Source organism: Portunus trituberculatus, chromosome 3, assembly GCF_017591435.1.
Source record: "Portunus trituberculatus isolate SZX2019 chromosome 3, ASM1759143v1, whole genome shotgun sequence".
Classification (NCBI taxonomy): Eukaryota; Metazoa; Arthropoda; class Malacostraca; order Decapoda; family Portunidae; genus Portunus; species Portunus trituberculatus.
The window spans coordinates 3,715,481-3,731,821 of NC_059257.1; the positions used below are offsets into that span (position 1 = coordinate 3,715,481).

At 34.4% G+C, this 16,341-nt stretch overlaps 2 protein-coding genes across 9 annotated transcripts in view; both read left to right on the forward strand.

Moving 5' to 3' along the window:
* The window catches only part of LOC123507756 (LIM domain-binding protein 2-like), a 55,090-nt gene extending 52,122 nt beyond the window's left edge, over nucleotides 1–2,968 (forward strand). For all 4 annotated transcript variants that reach the window (XM_045260933.1, XM_045260949.1, XM_045260962.1 and 1 more), the window contains one exon: nucleotides 2,366–2,968. The gene's annotated coding sequence lies outside the window, so the exon portion shown is untranslated. The remainder of the gene's footprint in view (nucleotides 1–2,365) is intronic.
* A 6,496-nt stretch (nucleotides 2,969–9,464) lies between these two features.
* The window catches only part of LOC123507790 (probable histone-lysine N-methyltransferase CG1716), a 92,700-nt gene continuing 85,823 nt past the window's right edge, over nucleotides 9,465–16,341 (forward strand). For 4 of the 5 annotated variants that reach the window (XM_045260996.1, XM_045261010.1, XM_045261017.1 and 1 more), the window contains exon 1: nucleotides 9,465–9,611. The gene's annotated coding sequence lies outside the window, so the exon portion shown is untranslated. Of the gene's footprint in view, nucleotides 9,612–9,814; nucleotides 9,832–16,341 lie in introns of all 5 variants that reach the window. The other variant, XM_045261003.1, reaches the window with a different exon arrangement.

The following is a 16,341-nucleotide window of genomic DNA, read 5'->3' on the forward strand; positions in this document are numbered from 1 at the left end:
CTGGCAATGGAAAATGTGTTAACTCAGTGGGTCAAAGAAGATACTAGGTTTGGAGGAGAGGGAGCATCGTCAAGACTGGACTTGGTCTTTAGTACAGAGCCAATGGTCATTGAGGAGATGAGGGTGGAGTGCCCTTTAGCAAAGAGTGATCATGCAGTTTTGGAGTTCAAGGTGATAGACGAAGAGAAATCTAGAAGAAATGAAGAATATAAAGTGGGAAGATGGAATTATGCCAAGACAGATTTTGGAAACCTAAAGAAATTCTTTCAAGAGACAAATTGGATGAAATTCAAGAGTGCTAAGGAGCAAATGAAAAGTGGAAGGAATTTATAAAAATATACAAAGAAGGTGAGAAAAATTTGTACCAATAAGACAACATAGAGAAGTTGGAAAGCAGGACTGGTTTAACGATAGATGTGAAAAGGCTAGAACAAGAAAAGAGGATGCATGGAAGAGGTGGAGAAGGAAAAGACGGATTAAGCAGTGGGAAAGTTACAAAAGAGCAAGAAATGAATATGTGTTGATTAGAAGAGAAGAAAGAAAGAAACAAGAAAAGGATATAATTGATAAATGTAAAGACCAACCAAGGCTTTTTTACAGACATGTGAACAACAACATCAAAAATAGAGAAAGTATTGAAAGTTTAGAAGTAAATGGAGTATACAGTGAAGATCCCAGGGAAATGGCAGAGGCTATGAATGGATGCTTTCGGAAGGTATTCACAAAGGAGACTGCTTTTGACAAACCACTGGTAATGGAACAGAAAGGGATTATGAAGGAGTTTCAAGTAACGGTGGAGGAGATCAAGAACATGATGGGGAGTTTAGAAGTGAGAAAAGCTGTGGGACCTGATGGGGTATCAGGATGGATTTTAAGAGAATGCAGGGAGCAATTGGCAGAAAAAGTTTGTGAAGTAATTGATGCCTCATTAAGGGAAGGCGTAGTGCCCCAAGACTGGAAAAGAGCTAACATTGTCCCAATCTATAAATCAGGTAACAAGAGAGACCCATTGAACTATAGACCAGTGTCACTTACAAGTGTGGTAGCTAAGATGTGTGAGAGGGTGGTGAAGACTAGATGGACAGACTTCTTGGAGAAAAATGACATACTTTGTGAGTGTCAATTTGGTTTTAGGAAAGGGCGTTCATGCACGACAAACCTGATATGTTACTATTCGAGGGTGATAGATGTAATACAGGAAAGAGATGGTTGGGCTGATGGAATATATCTGGATTTAAAAAAGGCCTTTGATAAGGTACCACACCAGAGACTGATCTGGAAACTTGAAATGGTAGGAGGAGTGCATGGCAGTTTACTAAAATGGATGGAAGACTTTTGGTAGGAAGAGAAATGAGAACAATAATTAAGGACAGACCATCAGAATGGGGATTGGTGGAGAGTGGAGTTCCACAGGGATCAGTGTTGGCACCAGTAATGTTCGCAGTCTACATAAATGACATGGTGGATGGGGTGTCCAGTTATGTGAGCCTATTTGCAGACGATGCAAAATTGTTACGAAAAGTGAGATGTGACAAAGATTGCGAACTACTCCAGGAAGACTTGGACAGAATATGGAAATGGAGCTGTACATGGCAAATGGAGTTCAACACGACAAAATGCAAGAAAATAGAGTTTGGCAAGAGTGAAAGAAGAATCAGGAGTATGTACAAGATAGGAAATGAAGACATAAAACCAGTCATGAAGAAAAAGACCTTGGGGTGACAATTACCAATGACCTATCGCCAGAGAGACATATAAACAAAATAATTGGAGAAGTATTGAACTTATTGAGGAACATAAGAGTGGCGTTCGTATATCTAGATGAAGAAATGATGAAGAAAATAATTACTGCAATGATAAGACCGAGGCTTGAATATGCAACAATACAGTGGGCTCGAACTTAAAGAAACACATAAGGAAACTAGAGAAAGTACAGAGGGCTGCAACGAAAATGGTGCCTGACTTAAGAGATTTGACTTATGAAGACAGACTGAAAAGAATGCAACTTCCAACCCTGGAAAACAGAAGAGAAAGGGGAGACCTGATAGCAATATACAGAGTGATGATTGGCATGGAAAAAATGGATAGGGAAGATCTGTGTATGTGGAATGGAAGAATGTCGAGAGGGCATGGGAAAAACTAAAATGGCCACTTATAGGAGAGATGTGAAAAAATTTAGCTTCCCTCATAGAAGGGTGGAAGCATGGAATAGTTTAGACATGGAAGTGGTCAACGCAAGGAATATTCATGATTTTAAGAAAAAGCTGGACATTAATAGATATGGAGACGGGACAACACGAGCATAGCTCTTTTCCCGTATGTTACAATTAGGTAAATACAATTAGGTAAATACACACACACACAGCCCCGCCCCCAGCCTCCCCCCTGCCCTGACACGCCCAGGCCGCCTCGCCGCGTCTCTGTAAAGTGTACAAATCTCTGTTTGTATGTGATTAAGGCAAGGTCACCCCCCCCTCCACACACCCCTCACCCCCTCCCTCTTCCTTGTATCCTCCCCACCTACCCCTCCCTGGCATCCTTGTTCCCTCACCCCCTCGTCCCTTCCTGCCAACTCCTATCCACCCCCTCCCCCCCTTCAACTTGTTTCGGTAATTCTTATTTTTTTTCCATTATCTTCTTTCTTGTTTCTTATTTTCTTGTTTTTATTTTCTTCTTGTCCTTTTTTCTTCATTTTTCTAGTTTTCCTTTCCGTTTTTCTAGATTTCCTTATATCGATTTTCATTTCCTTCATCTTTATCCTCGTTTTCTTTTTTTCTCTCACTTCTACAACGCCTTAAATTAATCCTCCTCTTCCTCCTCCTCCTCCTCCTCCTCCTCCTCCTCCTCCTCCTCCTCCTCCTCCTCCTCGTTCCCTAGCAGCTCATCTGTCTGCTCGCGTGAATGCTGATGATGATAACGATGAATTGATGATGATGATGATGATAATAAATACGTATTTTTAATCTACTTCCCTTGTGTTTCTTTTTGTCCTGAGAGAGAGAGAGAGAGAGAGAGAGAGAGAGAGAGAAAACAAACGGAATAAGAATGAATAGTAATAATAATAATTACTTTACAATTTCATAACCTTATGGAATGTAACAAACAATAGATAAATAATAAAAAAATAAGAAAAATATGTGTGTGTGTGTGTGTGTGTGTCTTTACAGGTAAGTCTGCAAAGAAAACGGAAGAAGTAAGTGAATCTGGGCCCAAACAAGAATCTACGCACAGGTAACTATTCCTAACCTAACCTAACCTAATTAATACCGGGGTTAAATTCAACAAGTGACATCAGAGCTTGAACGATAATGATAATAAAAATAATAATAATAACTAACAATAATAATAATAATAATAATGACTAATAATGATAATAGATAGAACATTATTTAACCAGTTCTGTGCATTGACATAGAGAATACAAATAGATAATGACACAAACACAAGTCAGAATGAGAGAAATAATGTACAATATGAAGCAGAAGACTATTGCTATCATTATTTACTCTCACTTCATTTCATTCATCAATAGTTTACCTTTATTTATTTATTTATTTATTTATCTTTTTTTAGGTTTCAATAAAATATTCTTTCATTATGACTGTTTGAAAAGACCACATATTATTCGTCAGAGATTTACATTGCTCTCTCTCTCTCTCTCTCTCTCTCAGACAATGCCCTTGAAAACCACAATATCTTCCACTACAGCCTGTAAACTATTAGAACTATGAAAACACTAATAACTTCCACTGCAGCCTGTTAAACCATTACAACTATCAAAATGCCTTTAAAAACTCCAAAAAACTTCCACTGCAGCCTGTTAAACTATTAGAACCATGAAAACACTTAAAAAACCCCACTATCTTCCACTACATGCTGCTAAACTATTACTAGAACCATGAAGACGCCCTTGAAAACACCAATAACTTCCACTGCAACTAACTACACTTAGAATCACAAAAAAAATTAAAAACCCTTGAAAATCCCAGTTATATTTATCACACCTAGCTAGCATCTTGAAAACACACAAGTGAAATTTACTAGAAAATGTTAAAGCATCACTGGAACCATGGAAATGCCCTTAAAAATCTGAATAACTTCCATTTAACCCATCAAACCATCACTGGAACCATGAAAACACCCTTGAAAACCACAATAACTTCCACTAAACCCCGTTAAAAGATTAGATAAGACTTGGAAATGTTTTGAGAATGGGTCTTTGTGAAGTAGATAGACAGTTTATGGAAGGAAATTAACACTCTCTAGGGGACTAAACGATGAAATGAGAGAGGAGAAAGAAGGTAACTGACTGATGCAGGGAAGGAAGGAAAAAAAAGGTAAAACAGGAAGAGGAAGAAGAGGATCAAGGAAGGAAAACAGTGATAGAAAAAAAGGGAAATAAAAAAAAAGGAAGGAAAATAGATAGAGGAAGACAGCAGATATTAAACTCTTAAATGCTCAAATAAATAGCATTAGGTTTATATGTCTTTGTCAGAAGGGAAGAGGAGGAAGATAGAGGAGGGAGGAGGGAAAATAGTGATAGAGAACGACTGTGATAAGAAAAGAAAAATAACAAGGAAAGGAAGCTTAGGGAAACGAATCTCATGGAAGCTCTAAAGATAAGGTTGAATTTATATGTCTGTGCTAGGAGGAAAAAAAAAAAGCAAGAATAGGGAAGAAAGGAGGGAAATAGTGATAAATAAAGATTTAGATGAAAATAAATGAAAAAGGTAGAAAACATAGATATACAAAACTCTTAAAAGCTCTAAAAATAAGGTTAAATTTATATGTCTGTGCCAGGAGGGAAAAAACAAGAATATGAAGGAAAAGAGGAGGAAGAAAGGAAGGAAACAGTGATAAATAAAGACTTGGATGAAAAAAAATGAAAAAGGTAGAAAATAGATATACAAAACTCTTGGAAGCTCTAAAAGTAAGGTTAGATTTATATGTCTGTGCTAGAAGGAAAAAAACAAAAATAGGAAGGAAAGAAGGAGGAGAAGAAAGGAGGGAAATAGTGATAAATAAAGACTTACACAAAAAAAAAAATGAAAGAGGAAGAAAGCATAGATAAATAAAACTCTTGAAAGTTCTAAAAAAATAAGATTAAATTTACATGTGATGCTGGAGGAAGGGAAGAACAAAACAACAGGAAGAGGAAGAAGAGGGGAAGGAAAATAGTGATAAATAAAGACTTAAATAAGAAAAAATAAACAAAAAAGAAAGGAAGCATATACAAAACTAAAAATCTCTAAATGATATTGTTTGATGGTGCAGGGAGGGAAGAACCAAGACAGGAAGAGAAAGAGGAGGAAGAAAGGGAGGAAAATAGTGATAAATAAAGACTTAGATGAAAAAGAAAAGAATAACAAAGAAAAAAAAGCATATACAGAACTCTTAAAAACTCAAAAAAATACTTTAAATACATATTTGATCTGCCAAGAGGGAATGAACTAGAAAACCAGGAGAAGGAAGATGAGAGGGTAGGGAAATAGTGATAAATAAAGCCTTGGATAGAAAAATAAATCAATGAATAAAAGAAGAAAGCATTTACAAAACTCTTAGAATCTTTAGAAATAATGTCAAATCTATAGCTAAGTCTGATGGTGCAGGAAGGGATGAAGCAAATTACGTATAGGAAGAAGGAGGAACAAAGGAAGGAAAATAGCAATAGATAAAGAATTAAATAACAAAAAAAAAAGGAAGAAAATATGCAGAACTCTTAAAGGCTTCAGAAAATAGGTTTGAAATAATATGTAATGCTGCAGAGAGGGAAGAATCAAACAGGAAGAGGAACATGAGGGAAATAAAAACAGTGATAAATGAAGACTTGGATGAAAGGAAAAATAGAAAAAAGGCAGAAAGCATTTACAAAACTCTTAAAGGCTTTAGAAAATAAGATTAGATTTATATGTAATGCTGCAGAGAGGAAGAACCAAACAACAGGAGGAAGAACATGAGGGGGAAGGAAAACTTAGACTTAGATTAAAAAAAAAAAAAAAAGGAAAAACATATATAGAACTCTTAAAAGCTAAAAAAAAATGGCATTAAATCTATATGTCTTTGGCAGGAAGGAAGAAGTAAGTAGAACAGGAAAAGGAAGAGGATCAAGGAAGGAAAGCAGTGATAAAAAAAAAGACTTAGATGAAAAGAAAAAGAAGGAAGAAGGAAGAAAGCATATACAGAACTCTTAAAAGCTAAAAAAATGGCATTAAATTTGTATGTCTCTGGCAGGAAGGGAAGAAGTAAAACAGAATAAGGGGCAGAAGAGGATCAAGGAAGGAAAATAGTGGTAACATGTTAGATAAAAAGGTACATACACCATATACAAAACTCTTACAAACTCTACAAATGAAAGTTAAATATTTATGTAGGTAACTAAATATATTCACAGGTGAAAGACAGAACAAGTCACTTAATTAATCTGGGAGGAAGAATAAAATGGTAATAGAAAGAAGAAGAAGAAGAAGAAGAAGAAGAAAAGAAGAAGAAGAAGAAGAAGAAGAAGAAGAAGAAGAAGAAGAAGAGAGAAGAAGAAAAAAAAAAAACTAACTCATTATTGTTGGATAAAGAAATACAACAAATGAAAAAAAAAAAAAGGTATATTCAAAACTCTTCAAAAAAAAAATCTCAAAAAATAACAATAAATATACTGTACATAGCTAACTAATCCCAAATATATAAAAACTCTTTAAAAAAATCTTAAAAAATGACAATAAATATATGTATCTAACTAATGCCATCTTGTAGTACTGGCTGGTGAAAAATTTATGTATCATCTGAGAGCAAACTTTGTACATTCTTTAACTCTTTCACCACAAAACTAAACCAAAACAAAATCTTGATAAGCAAATACAAAGAAATTAATAAAAAGAACTAATTTTGCAACGATTACCCACTTGAAAGACAGAAGGTGGTTGTAGAAATAAATAGAGATGTGTTTAGTGTTTAGTAAGTAAGGAAAGAAATTAACTTAAAAAAGAGAATTGACAGAAGCTGGCTATAGAAATAAATGAAGATAAATATAATGGTAATGAAATAAAGAAATCAACAAGAGAGAATAAATTTTGTACCTATCTACCCTATTAAAGGCAAAATCTGGTTATAAGAATCAATAAAATGCACAAAAGCGTAATGAAGGAAAGAAATTAACAAAAAGAAAGAATATTTTGCAGTACTTAGTTATCTACCCAGTTGAAAGATGCATGGAAGGTGGATGTAGAAAAAGTCAATTTAAAGATGTTTCAGAGTGTTTATGGAGTAGCAAATAAGGAAGCATGTAGTAATAACACTGAAGAATAGGAGAAGAATAGGTTATTGGTGTGTGTGGTAAAGCTGAGCCAATAAAAGGGAAATAAAAGACAAAATAAGAGAAATAGGTCAACAGAAAGGCTAATAAATAAGGAAGTATGTAGTAATAACACTGAAGAATAGGGGAAGAATAGGTTATTGGTGAGTGTGGTTAAGCTGAGCCAATAAAAGGGAAATAAAAGACAAAATAAGAGAAATGGGTCAAGAAAAGGGGCAGTAAATAAGGAAGCATGTAGTAATAACACTGAAAAATAGGGCAAGAATAGGTTATTGGTGTTGTAAAGCTGAGCCAATGAAAGAAAAAGGAAAACAAAGACAAAATAAGGGAAATAGGTCAACAGAAAGGATAATAGATAAGGAAGCATGTAGTAATAACACTGAAGAATAGGGGAAGAATAGGTTATTGGTGAGTGTGGTAAAGCTGAGCCAATAAAAGGGAAATGAAAGACAAAACAAGTGAAATGGGTCAACATAGATATAGAAGAGGAAAACTGCAATAAAGCACAATAATAAAAAGAAGAAAAAAAAAGCACAGGAAGAGATTAATAAGATGAGGAAGAAGAGGAGGAAATGATGATGGAGAAAAAGAAAGATAAGGATGGAAATAGTAAACAGAGAAACAAGAGGATGAAATTAAAAGTACAGTACAATAAATTACACAAGAGAAAAAAAGTATGAATAGAATAAAAGATGATAAGAAAAGGAAGAGGAAATTGACAAACTGGATTACTTGATAAGATAAACTGACAAATTAGAGCAAAATGAATTGACAATGAAAATAAAGATAAAATAAGGATGATTACAATGATGATAAGAAAAATAAACAAGGAAATAATGATAATGGTAACAATAATACATCAGAGAGTACAAGAATTTAATAGAGGTATGATATATGAATCACAATAATAATAATGATAATAATAATAATAATAATGATAATGATAATAATAATAATAATAATAATGATATAATAATAATAATAATAATAATAATAATAAAAGAAAAACTGAATTTGTCTCTACATTAATAAATATAGAAAATTAGATTAAAAAAATGAAAAATTACACTTAATCCTTTACAAATCATTCACTCCCTGTATAACTTAAAGAAAAGGGAGAATAATGAAAGAAGAAAAACTGATAAGGAAAAAATAAACAAAAAAATAATGATAATAATAACAATAATGATAATAATACTGTACATCAAAAGTACAAAAAAAAAAAAAAAATTGACATTGATACACTATATGAATCAGAAAAAAAAAATAATAGTAATAATAATAATAATAAAAAGAATAATAACTAAAGCTTTCTCTACTGAAGCTGTTTCAACATAAATAGATATCAACAGTTAGATAAAAAAAATGAAAAAAATAAAATAAATCCTTTCCAAATCAATCAACAATTAGAAAATGAAATGAACAAAACACAAATTTAATCCTTTATAAATCAATCAATAACAAAAAAAAAAACACACACACACACACACACACTAAACCTTTTACAAATCAATCAACAATTAAATAAAAAACTAAGAAAAGAAAAAAAACATTTAATCCTTTACAAATGATTCACATCCTTTATAACTTTCTTGGCCATTCAACATTCACTTTTGCTTCCTCCATTCATGCTTATTGAACCTTTATAAAGATGTCATAGGAAAGGGTTAACCAGGTGGGAAAATAAAATGGGCAGGTGGAGAGAGAGAGAGAGAGAGAGAGAGAGAGAGAGAGAGAGAGAGGAATAGAAAAAAAGAAGAAAAGCAAAGTCAAATAATGTAAGAAACAGGAACATAGACCCGATTTAAACCTAGAGAGAGAGAGAGAGAGAGAGAGAGAGAGAGAGAGAGAGAGAGAGAAGGAGAGAGAGAGAGAGAAAGAGAAACAAAAGAAGAAATTAAGAGAATAAATGAGTAGAAGAAGGAAATTAAGTTGAAAAATAATAGAAGAAGCAGAGAGAGAGAGAGAGAGAGAGAGAGAGAGAGAGAGAGAGAGAGAGAGAGAGGGAAGACTAGAGAAAGAAGGAAAGAGAGAGAAAATAGAGGAAGAAAGGGAAGAAATGAAAGAGATAAAGAAACAAAGATAGAAAAAGGCAAAGCAAAGTCAAATAATATAATAAACAGGAACATGAACCCAATTTAAACCTAGCGGGAGAGAGGAAGACTAGAGAGAGAGAGGGAGAGACAGGGAGAGGGAGAGAGGGAGGGTGAAGTCACGTGACCCGCCGCCATGATGCATGCAGAGAGGGGCCACACCGTGCTTATATTCCTCAATTTCCACCATGTAGGAGGCCAATAGACACCAGGTAAGGGGCGCCACTAGTACATAAGACACCGGGGGATATTTAGATAGCAAAGGAGCGTGGGAGAATAGCGAGAAAGCAGAGAAATAGTGGAAAATAAGAGAGGCCTTAGGGACGAGGCCGACTGGGGACCCTGGCTATCGCTTGAGTTATTGATGATTTTTGTTTGTTTTTGGTGTTGTTTGTTGATTTGTTTTACTTTACAGGGCGTCACGGCGGCAGGGTGAGCAGGGCGCGAGGAGGGAGGCGCCGGGAGAGTAAGGGAGAGCCTGGGAGAGTAAGGGAGAGAGGAGTAAGAGGTGGCGTGGTGAATGTTACTCCCTCCTCCTCCATTTGCTTCTCCTCCTCCTCCCTCTCCCTCTCTCTCCCTCTCTCCTCCTCTCCCTCAGCCTCCCTTACTCTCCCTAACCTAACCTATTCTGTCACCCTACCCTGTCACCCTGTTCGTCTGTTTGTCTGTCTACGCTTTTAATTATCTCCCTATTCTTCTTTCTTTCACCCTATTTTTTCTCGTCTGTCTGTCTGTTTGTCTGTCTTACTCTCCCTTCCTCACCCTTGCACTCTGTCACCCTGTCTGTCTGTTTGTCTGTCTCTACTCTTAATTCTCTCCCTATTTTTCTTCCTTCACCCTAATTTTTCTTCTCTCTCTCTCTCTCTCTCTCTCTCTCTCTCTCTCTCTCTCTCTCTCTCTCTCTCTCTCTCACAATTTTTTCCCGTTATCTTCCTTGCACCCTAATTTTTCTTGTCACCCTGTCTGTTTGTCTGTTTGTTTGTCTTGTTCACCCTTCCTCACCCTTGCACTGTCACCCTGTCTGTCTGTTTGTCTGCCTCTTCCTTTTATTTCTCCCCCTTCTTCTTTGCACCCTAATCTTTTCTTGTCACCCTGTTTTGTCTGTCTTTGTCTTGTTCTCCCTTCCTCACCCTTGCACCCCTGTTTTTGTCACCCTGCCTGCCTGTCTGTCTGTCTGTCTGTCTGTCTGTGTCTCGTCCTTCACCCTGATTCTGTTTCTCTCACCCTGTCTGTCTGTCATATTTCTTCCTCACCCTTGCACTCTCATTCACCCTGTTTTTGTCACCCTGCCTGCCTGTCTGTCTGTTTCTTATTCTCCGTTCCTCACCCTTGCACTCTCTCATTCACCCTGTTTTTGTCACTGGCTACCTGTCTGTGTCTGTCAGTCTTCACCCTATTTTTATATCTTCATTCTGTCACCCTGCTAGCCTATCTGTCTGTCTGTGTGCGTGTCTCATTCTTATTCACCCTGTTTCTGTATCTATCACCCTGTCATTCACCCTATTTTTATATCTTCATTCTGTCACCCTGCTTGCCTGTGTCTGTGTCTCATTCTTATTCACCCTGGTTCTGTTTATCACCCTGTCTGTCTGTCTGTCTCATATCTTGACTCACCCTGTTCATTTATATCTCCCCCTTCTGTCACCCTGCCTCTGTCTTCCTCACTCACCCTGTTCAATTTTCTCTCACCCTGTATCCTTCCTTATCCTTTCTTTTTCCTTCACCCTGTTTAGCATTTCATCACCCTGTCACCCTGGTCTGTATATCTCTGTGTCCGTCTCTTTGTCTATCCATCTGTATATCTATTTATTCGTTATTTCTCACCCTTATTTTTTTTATTGACCCTGTTCTGCATCTGTCCTTATCTCCTGTCTGTCTGTCTGTCTATCTATCTATCTATCTATCTATCTATCTATCTATCTATCTATCTATCTATCTATTTGCCTATCTGCCTGCCTACTTATCTGTCTGTCTATTTATCTATCTGTTTGTCTGTCTGTCTGTCTGTCTGTTTGTTTGTTTGTTTGTTTATCTACCTATCTATCTCTGTCTGTCTGTCATTGTCCATGTCTATCTATCTATCTATCTCTGTCTGTCTGTCTGTTTGTCACCCTTGTCAATGTTCACCCTGTCATTCTCTCTCTCCCTTCCTTGTTAATTTTTTTTTTTCCTTTTCTTCCTTTTTCGTTTTCATTCTTTTTTTATGTTTTTCTTGTTTTTTTCTTTCTTTTCGTCTTCCTTGCTTTTGTTTTCTTATCTTTGCTGTTTCTTAATTTTTTTATTGTTTTTCTTTATTTTTATCTTATGTTTAAAATTTATCAAGATGTTTGTGTTTTTTTTTATTAGTTCAGCTTCATTTGTTTATCTATTTTTGTTTTTATTTCATCTATTGTGTTTTTAAGGCGTTTATTTCCTTATTTGCATTTATTTCTCTTTGTTGTGTTCATTTTACCACTTAATAATTCATCCTTATTAGTTTTTGTTAGTTCAGCTTCATTTATTTATTTATTTTTGTTTTTATTTCATCTATTGTGTTTTTAAGCGTTTATTTCCTTATTTGCATTTATTCCTATTTGTTGTGTTCATTTTACCACTTATCTATTTATCATTATTGGTTCATCACATCTCGTTCTCATAGTTTCACCATTTTGAGATGTTTATAATGTTTTCTAAAGGATGTTATTTTTCATTCATGTGTTTTTTATTTATTTCTATTTCTTTTGTTTATTCCACCTTTTTATCTACCTATTTATCATTATTTCCACTATTTTTTAATATTTATAGCTATTTTCTAAAGGTTTTTATTATTTTTTTCATTTATTTATATTTGTTTTTCATTTATTTATATTTTCTATGTTTATTTCATCCTTTATGTATCTATTTATCATTATTTTTGAAAGATTCTCGTATATTTTCACTATTTTAAGATACACATTGTTATTTTCTAAAGGTTTTTGTTGTATTTCATTTATTTCTTTTTACTATTTCATTTATTTCTACTTGTTAGGTTTATTTCACCGTTTTATCTATTTATTACTATTTTTTCACATCTTTCTCATATTTCCTTGATTTTAAGATGTCTGCAGTTCTTTTCTAATGTTTTCTTGTCATATTTCATTCATTTCTATTTGCTATTTCATTTACTGCTACTTCCTATGTTTATTTCACCCTTTATTTATTCATTACTCATTTTTACATCTCATATTTCCACTATTTTCAGATGTCTGTAGTTCTTTTCTAATGTTTTCTCACTATATTTCATTAATTTCTATTTCCTCTTTCATTTACTTCTATATGTTATGTTTATTTCATCTTTTATCTACTTATTATTGCTATTTATGACATCTTTCATATATTTCCACTATTTTAAGATGTTTGTAGTGATTGTTTGAAGTGTTAAGCTTGAAGTTGCATACTTTTAACCCCTTCAGCACTGGGATGCATTTTTGCCTTGAGTTTTAGATATGATTAGACCATTTTATTGACATTAGGAAGGGTCTATGGAGGGCAGAAGAGTAATGGCCACAGTCTTCACTATTTGAATCCCCACATAAGTTTCTGAAGCTGTATAAAATCAGCAAATAGCAACCAGAATGAATATGGAAATGCGTCAATGCTGAAAAGGTTAAAATTGTATAGTTCTTTATGTTTCCTGATTTCATTCTTTCCATTCATTAAAATGGCTGTGTCGTCACCATTATTGGTGGCGTCATCCCCATAGTGTCGTCATCATCATTTATCATTGCTGTCTCAATCATTTTCATTGTTACGGGCCTTTTTTTTTCACCAGGGGCTTGGTGGTGTAGTTGGTCAAGGTGGCTCTAGTTCAGGCCAGCTGAAGGTGTATAAAATCACAAACCCCTTCAATACTGGGCCACATTTTTACCTTGAGATTTGTGTATGATTAGACCATTTTATTAACATTAGGAAGGGTTTATGGAGGACAGAAAATTAATGGCCACAGTCTTCACTATTTTAATCTCCCACATAAGTTTCTGAAGGTGTATAAAATCACAAACCACTTCAATAGTGGGACACATTTTCACCTTGATATTTGTATACAATTAGACCATTTTATTGACATTAGGAAGGGTCTGTGGAGATCAGAAGATTAATGATTATAGTCTTCACTATTTTAATCCCTCATGCTACTGAAGAGGTTAAAGTGTTTTTTGTGTTTTGAAAGCTAGAAGTGTTTTTTTATGTTTTTGGTTCATTTTAAGTTGGTAGGAAGTATTTATTATTGTTTTAAGGAAGTAGGAAGTTTTTTTTTTTTACTTTATTTTTTTATTTTAAGTTAGTAAGAATTTAGGTGTGAAGGGACAGTTTTTAGAGTGACGGATTAATCTTTAGTGTGTTTTGAAGTGTCTTAAAGTGAAGGGGGGTTAAAACAATCCAGTACAAGTTATATATTTAAGTAAACAAGACATTTTTTTCAGCGACACAAGTGAAATGCCAAAATAAGAATCGGTTTTATATTTTATTACTGTATTGAAGTGTCTTGAAGTTGAAAAAAGTAAAAACAATCAAAGGAAAGTGATATTTTTTGAGTCAATGAGAGATTTTTAAGTGTGACGGAACGAACAACTTTTGGAGTGAAGTGGGTGTGGTGTCAGAAAATAATGTTGATCCTTAGTGTTTTGAAGTGTCTTGTGAAAGTTAGGGATTCAAGTAGTACAAGTTGATATCTTTTTAGTAAACAAGAGATTTTTAAGTGTGACGGAACAACTTTTGGAGTGAAGTGGGTATGGTGTCAGAAAATGATGTTGATCCTTAGTGTTTTGAGGTGTTTGAAGTGTCTTGTTGTAAAAGTCAAGGATTTAAGTAATACATGTTAACATTTTTGAGTAAACGAGAGTTCCTTAAATGATGGGACAACTTTTAGAGTGGAGCAGTTGTTGTGTAGAAAAAAGTGTTGATCCTTAGTGTTTTGAGGTGTTTGAAGTGTCTTGTGAAAGTTAGGGATTCAAAGTACATGAGAGATTAGGTGCAAGACAAGTGTGATATCAAAATAAGAATTGGTGGTGTTTTGTGGTACTGTTTTGAAGTGTGTTGAAGTGGAAAAAAAAAAAAGTGATATATTCTTGGGTAAACGAAGGATTTTTAAATGATGGGACAACTTTTAGCATGAAGCAGGTGTTGTGTCAGAAAATAATATTAATCCTCAGTGTTTTGAAATGTTTTGTTAGGAAAGTCAAGGATTCAAGTAAAGGTTAACATTTTTGAGTACACGAGAGGTCAGGCGCAAGACAAGGAGAGAGGAGAGGGAAGGAAGAGGAGGGAAGAGGAGGGAAGGAAGAGGGAGTGGGTGTGTGGAGATGTTAGTGAGATATCAAGATAAGAATTGGTGTTGTTTTATGGTAGTGTTTTGAAGTGTTGAAGTAAAAGTAAAACAGTCAGATAGAAGTTCTTGAGTAAACGAGAGATTCTGAAATGAGGGGACAACTTTTAGAGTGAAGCTGGTGTTGTGTTGGAAAATACTGTTGATCTTTAGTGTTTTGAAGTGTTTGAAGTGTTTTGTTGTGGAAATTGATTCAAGTAGTACAGGCTAATATTATTTTTTAGTAAACAAGTGATTTTTAAGTTTGATGGAACAATTTTTAGAGTGAGGCACGTGTGCTGGCAGAAATAATGTTGATCTTGGTACTTTTTTATTTTTTTGTCGTGAAAATTGAAAACATTAAAGTAGCTATTTGTTATTATCCCTTTTTATTCATTTATTTATTTCTCAGCAAATAAGAGCTTTTGAAGTGTAAGACAAGTGAAATACCAAATTAAGAATTGGTTTTATTTTTTAGTATTGCTTTGAAGTGTCTAAGTGAAAAAGAGTAAAAACAGTCAAATAGAAGTTGTATTTTGTGAGTAAATGAGAAATTTTTAAGTGTAAGATGAGGGAAATACCAAAATAAGAATAGGTTTTAGTTTGTAGTGTTGCTTTTGTGGCCCTTATTCTGAATTGCTTTGCTCCCACCACCATTGCTTTCTGTTGCTCCAGGTGAATATACTCGTGTTTTGTAAGAGTATTACATATTTCTATGGTTCTGGTGATGGATTGGCAAGATTTCTACTTCATTATAAGAAGAAACTGTCGTGAAAATGCAGTTGGTTGTCTCTGTGGCCGTGGAAAATTGTCATAGTGAGAGAAAAGGTATTTGTAAGGATGTTTTTATGGTTCTGGTGATAGATTGGCAAGATTTCTAGTTCATGAAAAGAAGAAACTGTCTTGAAAATACAGCTGGTTGTCTCTGGCCGTGGAAAGTTGTGTAGTGGGAAGAAAAGGCATTTCGGAATATGGCCGTAAGTGTCTCAAAGTGAAAAAGTAAAAACAATCAAATAGAAAATGTGTGTTTTTTTTTAAGTAAACAAGATTTTTAAGTGAGATGAGTGAAATACCAAAATAAGAATCAGTTTTATTTGTGGTATTGCTTTGAAGTGTCTTGAGTTAAAAAGTAGAAGCAAGAACCAATCCTGTACTTTTTGATCTTTTTTTATTTAATTATTTATTATTTATTTTATTTTACTTATTCATTCATTCATTTATTTATTTATTTTTATTATTTTTTTTTTTTAGTAAACGAGTGATTTTTAAGTGTAAGACGAGTATGATCTCAAAATGACATTAGTTACAATACTGAGTTTGTGTGTGGAGGTGAAAAATGATCAAATTGTACAAGTGATATTTATATGTAGCTAAAGTTATGTGGCAGACACTTGTGACATAGAAATAAGTGTTCATCTGAATTCCCTGCTTCTCTCTCTCTCTCTCTCTCTCTCTCTCTCTCTCTCTCTCTCTCTCTCTCTCTCTCTCTCTCTCTCTCTCTCTCTCTCTGTTCGGGGACTGGCATCGCAGTAGGCCTTTTTGTTTAATGGTGTAGGTGAAAAGTTAGAAGATTGAATTATTACAAAAGATACAAGAAACAGTAGAAGTCGTCATTTAGTGTG